A 7,718-nucleotide genomic window follows, 5' to 3' on the forward strand; every position below is an offset into this window, starting at 1 on the left:
GGCTTCCCTGAGTAATTTATCTCAGGGTTTCCGAAAATTCGCTCTGCCGATTTCCGGATATTCCATTTTTGGTTCTTATGGATTTCCAGCCCATTCTCGCTGGCGTATACGCCGTGTTTCACGAGGGGGAATTCCCCCCGACTCTCGACTCCCCCTCAGATACTCATCCACGTTTACACGTGGCTATTCTCGCTTCACGCGAGCCTTTTAGCGTTTAGAATTCCGCTCGGGGATTAATGAACCTGGGGCGGCTAATTGTTTAGGGCAAATTATTTTTTTGGTATTGTTGTCTTCGGTAGACTCTCCCGGACATTTTGTCTCAGGGTCCGTAATTTTTGACTCTGCCATTTTCGAATTATGGCAAGTTGAGTTTTACGGAATTTCAGCCGTTTTGGCTGGTACGAAAAATCGATGGTGGAATACGTTCTCCTCTCTCTCGCTCCCATTGTCGCCCGCATACCTTTCCCCCCAATTCTCGGAATTCTCGAGTATTTAGGGATTAGCGTGTATTTCTACTCTCCCCAAATGTTTATTTCGGCATATTTGAGGTATTTATCGGTGATATTAATTTCTTCGAATATTTTTGTCAGATTAGACTATTTCCTATCAGAGTACGGAATTAATATTATTGTTAGTATTGTTAGTTATTAATTGTAGATTTTTTTCTTTTTCTAAATTTTTTTTTTTGAGAGAATTGAAATGTCTTTTTTTGAAAAATTGGTGATTCTCATATTTCAATAGTGAAACACGTAAGAACGATGTTGATTTCTTTTCTTTTTTTTGTAGTTTTGACCATCCAATACCCATCTCCACCTGAAATCCACCACTCTCTCCACAACCTAGCACACTGAGCGAACCCAGGACCGTTACCTTTCCCCAGAAATCTAGTTTCCTCCCTTTTCGTGTAAATTTTTGAGGTTTTGGAATCAATTAGAATTGGTTTTGTAGAAACATCCGGTTTGGTAATTCCGGTTAAAAATTACCTGGCGCCTATAGATTTTTGTATTTTTGAGTTTAACTAGATGAAGGGGAAGAAGGGCGAAGGTAATAGGCATTTTTAACNCATTTTAAGTTAAGTTAAGTTTAGTAATTGTCAAGCGGTTGAGCGGAGAGGAAAGCGAGAGGAGAGAGGATGGTGAGGAGCAAGAAATAGGGAAATGAATAGATGTATGAAAGGGAGAATTAGGTCAAGGACAATTATGTATGAGGTTGTACCACTGACGGAAGCCGAACAAAGTCCGTAAAATGGAATAAAGAATATATAATAATAATATGAAATTACTTGCCCATTCCAGTAATTCGGTATTGTAAATATTTATTATTCAATAATCTGTACTCTGAGAAATCAAATTCCCGGTTAATCAAGTATTCTCCAATGGCATGTTATTAGATTATTTCTATCGCCGATAGTTAGCAGAGGTCATTGAAAATTCCTTCGAATATTTTGGTAATTTGCGATTAGGGCTAATAAAAACTCATGTATTTCCCAATCGATTCAGAAGAATTATAAATTTCAAAGGATTAATGGATTACTGATATACAACTTGATATTTAATTGTAATCTCTAATTATTTTTCTTAAATTACGAAAGAAAAATGTAATTTAATTTTCAGGAACGCCAAATTCCCAATTTCCCCATCCCTGCTGTGAATTTATATAATTTTATCGAGAAGTAATTAATGGAATTTTAAAAGAGAGATTTCAATGTTTGATTTTAAGTCAACGGCTGAGCCTCACCCTGTTGGAAATTGCTGGCGATTTTTTCTACAACTAGGGGGCTAAAAAAACTATCAATTTTTTTTCAGATTTTTTCGGCAGCTCACTTCGGAGATATGATTTTTTCTTCGTTTTTTCATTTTTCTCCAATATCTCGGGTTCTATTTATCCGATTTTGATATTCCATGCGTCAAAATGTTCAATTTTCTACCACCTATAAGAATATTATGGGTAAAGTATTTTATCCAATCTGTAAGTGCTCATAATTACGACATTTCCAAAGAAAAAGTTGAAAAACTCGAATTTTCGAAATTACGTCACGTTTGATTTTTCTCATGTTTTTTTCAATGATTCTTATAATCAAAACAAGTATTTTGAGCCGTCATACAAGTTGGGTTTCGTCCTAGATGTATTTAAATTTTAAATTTTTTTCTGTTCGTAATTCCGCTAATTTGGTCAAAACATCCCAAAACATCTTTGATTATAGATCGAAAAAATATGTAATATATAGGTATACATTGAAATCCACTTCATACTGTTTATAATCAAAGTCAATCAACTCCATTCTGGAATATTTTTACCAAATTCGCAGAATTTCGAAGAGAAAAAATTAAAAATAAAATAGATCCAGGACGAAACCATTCAAAAACTAATTTCTCCCCTCCCCAATTGAGATGAAGGAATGAAAGCAGTATCTATCGATCGAGAATTATATTCTGAATAAATGAGAAGGGTTTCATTCCTTAATCTGAATCAGGAGAGGAGGAATGAATTTTCAAAGCGGGGATTAACGCCCGAGAAGTTCTTCTGATTCAAAAATTAATTTCTCCCCTCCCTAATTGAGATGAAGGAATGAAACCAAAGCTTATCAATCGAGAATTGTATTTTTAATGAATGCCATCGGTTTCACTTCTTAAGCTCAATTAGGGGGGGAGAAATGAATTTTCCAATCGGGGGAGCCCCTCCGGGCTCACTCGACGCCGGAGAGCCGTTCGGGGTTACTCCACGCTTTGAAAATTCATTCCTCCGCCCCTAATTGAGCTTAAGAAGTGAAACCGATGGCATTCATTAAAAATACAATTCTCAATTGACAGGCTTTGGTTGCATTCCTTCATCTCAATTAGGGAGGGGAGAAATTAATTTTTGAATCAGAAGAACTTCTCGGGCGTTAATCCCCGCTTCGAAAATTCATTCCTCCTCTCCTGATTCAGATTAAGGAATGAAACCCTTCTCATTTATTGAGAATATAATTCTCGATCGATAGATGCTGCTTTCATTCCTTCATCGCAATTCGTTCCTTCGCTCCTAATTAAGATTAAGAAATGAAACCGATGTCATTTATTAAAAATACAATTCTCAATTGACAGGCTTTGGTTGCATTCCTTCATCTCAATTAGGGAGGGGAGAAATTAATTTTTGAATCAGAAGAACTTCTCGGGCGTTAATCCCCGCTTCGAAAATTCATTCCTCCGCCCCTAATTGAGCTTAAGAAGTGAAACCGATGGCATTCATTAAAAATACAATTCTCAATTGACAGGCTTTGGTTGCATTCCTTCATCTCAATTAGGGAGGGGAGAAATTAATTTTTGAATCAGAAGAACTTCTCGGGCGTTAATCCCCGCTTCGAAAATTCATTCCTCCGCCCCTAATTGAGCTTAAGAAGTGAAACCGATGGCATTCATTAAAAATACAATTCTCAATTGACAGGCTTTGGTTGCATTCCTTCATCTCAATTAGGGAGGGGAGAAATTAATTTTTGAATCAGAAGAACTTCTCGGGCGTTAATCCCCGCTTCGAAAATTCATTCCTCCTCTCCTGATTGAGATTAAGGAATGAAACCCTTCTCATTTATTGAGAATATAATTCTCGATCGATAGATGCTGCTTTCATTCCTTCATCGCAATTCGTTCCTTCGCTCCTAATTAAGATTAAGAAATGAAACCGATGTCATTTATTAAAAATACAATTCTCTATCGGTAGGCTTTGGTTTCATTCCTTCATCTCAATTGGGGAGGGGAGAAATTAGTTTTTGAATGGTTTCGTCCTGGATCTATTTTATTTTTAATTTTTTCTCTTCGAAATTCTGCGAATTTGGTAAAAATATCCCAGAATGGAGTTGATTGACTTTGATTATAAACAGAATGAAGTGGATTTCAATGTATACCTATATATTACATATTTTTTCGATCTATAATCAAAGACGTTTTGGGATGTTTTGACCAAATTAGCGGAATTACGAACAGAAAAAAATTTAAAATTAAAATACATCTAGGACGAAACCCAACTTGTATGACGGCTCAAAATACTTGTTTTGATTATAAGAATCATTGAGAAAAACATGAGAAAAATCAAACGTGACGTAATTTCGAAAATTCGAGTTTTTCAACTTTTTCTTTAGCAATTTCGTAATTATGAGCACTTACAGATTGGATAAAATACTTTACCCATGATATTCTTATAGGTGATAGAAAATTGAACATTTTGACGCATGGAATATCAAAATCGGATAAATAGAACCCGAGATATTGGAGAAAAATGAAAAAACGAAGAAAAAATCATATTTCCGAAGTGAGCTGCCGAAAAAATCTGAAACAAAATTGATAGTTTTTTTAGCCCCCTAGTTGTAGAAAAAATCGCCAGCAATTTCCAGCAGGGTGAGGCTCAGCCGTTGACTCAAAATCAAACATTGAAATTTCTCTTTTAAAATTCCATTAATTACTTCTCGATAAAATTATATAAATTCACAGCAGGGATGGGAAAATTGGGAATTTGGCGTTCCTGAAAATTAAATTACATTTTTCTTTCGTAATTTAAGAAAAATAATTGGAGATTAAAATTAAATATCAAGTTGTATATCAGTAATCCATTAATCCTTTGAAATTTATAATTCTTCTGAATCGATTGGGAAATACATGAGTTTTTATTAGCCCTAATCGCAAATTACCAATATGCAATTACGCAAATTACAAAATATTCGAAGGAATTTTCAATGACCTCTACTAACTATCGGCGATAGAAATAATTTAATAAAATGCCATTGGAGAATACTTGACTAACTGGGACTTTGATTTCTAAGATTACAGATTATTGAATAATCAATATTCACAATACCGAATTAATGGAATGGGCAAGTAATTTCATATTGTAGTTCTCCAAATTACATGGGTAATTTGGAATCTGACTTCGACGATTTTCCGATTAGCTAGATAATTCATTCGTTATTTCCCAATTACGTAATTGACGCGATGATTCACTTTAATATTTCCAAATTCCCTTCTGTAATTTGGAATTGGAATAATGACACAGAGAAAAAAAAAAGTAAATTCAAGATTTTTTTCTACATTCTCGAATCTGCAGTTTAGAATTTGCATTTGGCCAAAATTTAGAAAAAAAAAAACAAATAATTTCAAAAAATAAATAAATCAAATTGATCAATGAAAAAAAGATGGTTTCAAGGGAAAAATATTCTGGAATCTATCGAATTAGGTGTTTAAGTTCCCCTAATTCGATAGAAATGTGCTAATGAGGGGAACCTCTTTAGCACATTTTCGAAATGAAAGACATTTTCAAAATTTTGAATTGAACCGTTGAAAAAATGGAAAAAAATTGTCCTAAAAGGGTGGGCTCAGATGATTCAGTATCACCTGAAACGTGCAGATCCATTATCCCCTAAAGTGGACAATTTGCGTGAGTTGTGCCAAAAGGTCGTATAAACACTTTCCCGGAGGATATGAAATCTCCACGTTTCAGATGTTTCTGAGTCATCTGAACCTATCTTTTCGAAACCAAATTATTTATTNTGAACAATTCCCGTGAGTTGTGCCAAAAGGTCGTATAAACACTTTCCCAGAGGATATGAAATCTCCACGTTTCAGATGTTTCTGAGTCATCTGAACCTATCTTTTCGGAACCAAATTATTTATTTTTCTACAAGGAATTTGAAAATTTTTAAAAATTCAGGCCAAAAAATCGTATAAAGACTTTCCCAGAAAATATGAAATCTCCACGTTTTTGATGATGCGGGGTCATCTGTGCCCAATTTTACGGGACAATTTTTTTCATTTTTTTAAGCGTAATTTTGTAAATTTTTCGAAAATTTGTGCCAAAAGGTCGTATAATTGCCTTCCCAGAGAATACGACATTTCCACGTTTTGGATGATTCTGAGTCATCTGAGCCTAATTTTATGAGACAATTATTTTGATTTTTTTACGCGTGATTTTTTTTCACTGAAAATTTGGGCCAAAAGGTCGTATGAACTCTTTCCCAGGGAATATGAAATCTCCACATTTTTGATGATTGTGACTCAATTTTTTTGGTTGCGAATTCTCAATGTACACGCCCTCTCCCCCAAATTTTCAGTAAAAATTCGCCATCTCCCTTAATTTTGAAGATATTTTTGAAAAATATATCGACTCAATTTTCTTGGTTGTGAATTGTCAATGCACCTCCCCCCCCCCAAATTTTCGTAAAAATTCGCGCTGTCCTTTAGTTTCGGAGATATTTTGGAAAAACTCACCAACTCAATTTTAATCGATTGTGATTTCTCAATGCCCAATCTCCTCCCCCCTCCCTCTCCCTCTTTGCAAAATCACCCCTCCTCACATCTGAAATTCCTGATATTTGGTCAACCCTCCGGATGTATGGGGCATTTACGCTCTTTAAATACTTCGCTTGCAATTTTTTAGTTCAATCTGGAAATTATCTTAAATTAAGAAAAATTCAGTATTGGTGTTAGAAAATATTTGCTTCTAAAAACAATCCCCGAATTTATTAGTTTTTATGATCCCATCAAGGATAAAGTTTAAGAACAGGAGTTTCTAAAATCTAGAAACTAATATCTATACGTCCTTTTGGCACAACTCACGAGAATTGAAATTTGTCAGATTACAAAATTGAATGAATAATCCGAATTATTATCTGAGAATTACTCGAATAATTTGTAATTTTGGAATCGAATATTGCAGTTACTCTACCATTTTATAATCTGAAAATGACGATTACGAAATTCTTTTTTCAGTTAGGAATTGGAAATTCCTAATCTCCGCTGCAATATGTAATTTACTCCAGCATATTTTTTTTCCTTCACAATGAGTATTTTTTGCCAAAAGACTTTTCTGTTACTGGAGGAATTCCAAATGGGCATTGTAAATTATATATCTGAATTCGATTTCATTTTTAATCCCAATAAAATTCTGATGTAATTTTCGTTGTAATTACTATCGATTACTATAATTTATCGAAACTGATAATCGAAAATGACAAATTAAAAATTCTCAGTGTAATAAAATCTCTCCCGAAGAAATTTTATACATCACATATATTTAGTAATTTTCAAGTAATTCGATTACAAATGTAATTCGAGGTTCCCATCCCTGGAAATTCACAGTGATTTTATTTGCATTTTCAATTTTATTGAACCACTTAATTCAACTCGTCCTGCAAACCTCATATTCGCCAGAAAAGTTTTTTTCGGCCTAATGACGAAATATACTATTAAAGAATTCTTCCTACATGGAGAGAAAAATTGAATAAAAATTACCTGGAAAATCATGGCAACTTTTACTGTAGGTAAGGTAATCATGGGGCGAATTGTAATCCAATGAAAAAATACTTATTTGTAAGGGATATCTTACGATTCGTTTCGTCAAAAAAACACATCTATGGATGTAAAAATCATCATCCTGGATATTAAAATTTCCCACACCGGTGGAGTATTACTCGTCCTAGACCCATTTCAAGGATATGAGGACGGACGGAAGTGAAATTGTACCGAACGCGTTCGGTAAAAAGTCACTCCCCGTTGCATGAAAATTATACGCAATATTGCACAATTATTCACGTTCACTAGGATAATTATTGATGGAGCGCAGAATAAATTTTACAGTTTCGGTACAAATTACCCTGACATTCAGTAAATTTTGTTGAGCTATCGCGGAAAAATTCACCATCGTTCTACTCTTTTTCCCCGATTTCGGGTAAAAAAGTCTTGGAAATTGAGCTC

The sequence above is a fragment of the Diachasma alloeum genome, unplaced genomic scaffold, assembly GCF_001412515.2.
Source record: "Diachasma alloeum isolate Michigan unplaced genomic scaffold, Dall2.0 Dall_scaffold_00655, whole genome shotgun sequence".
Taxonomy (NCBI): Eukaryota; Metazoa; Arthropoda; class Insecta; order Hymenoptera; family Braconidae; genus Diachasma; species Diachasma alloeum.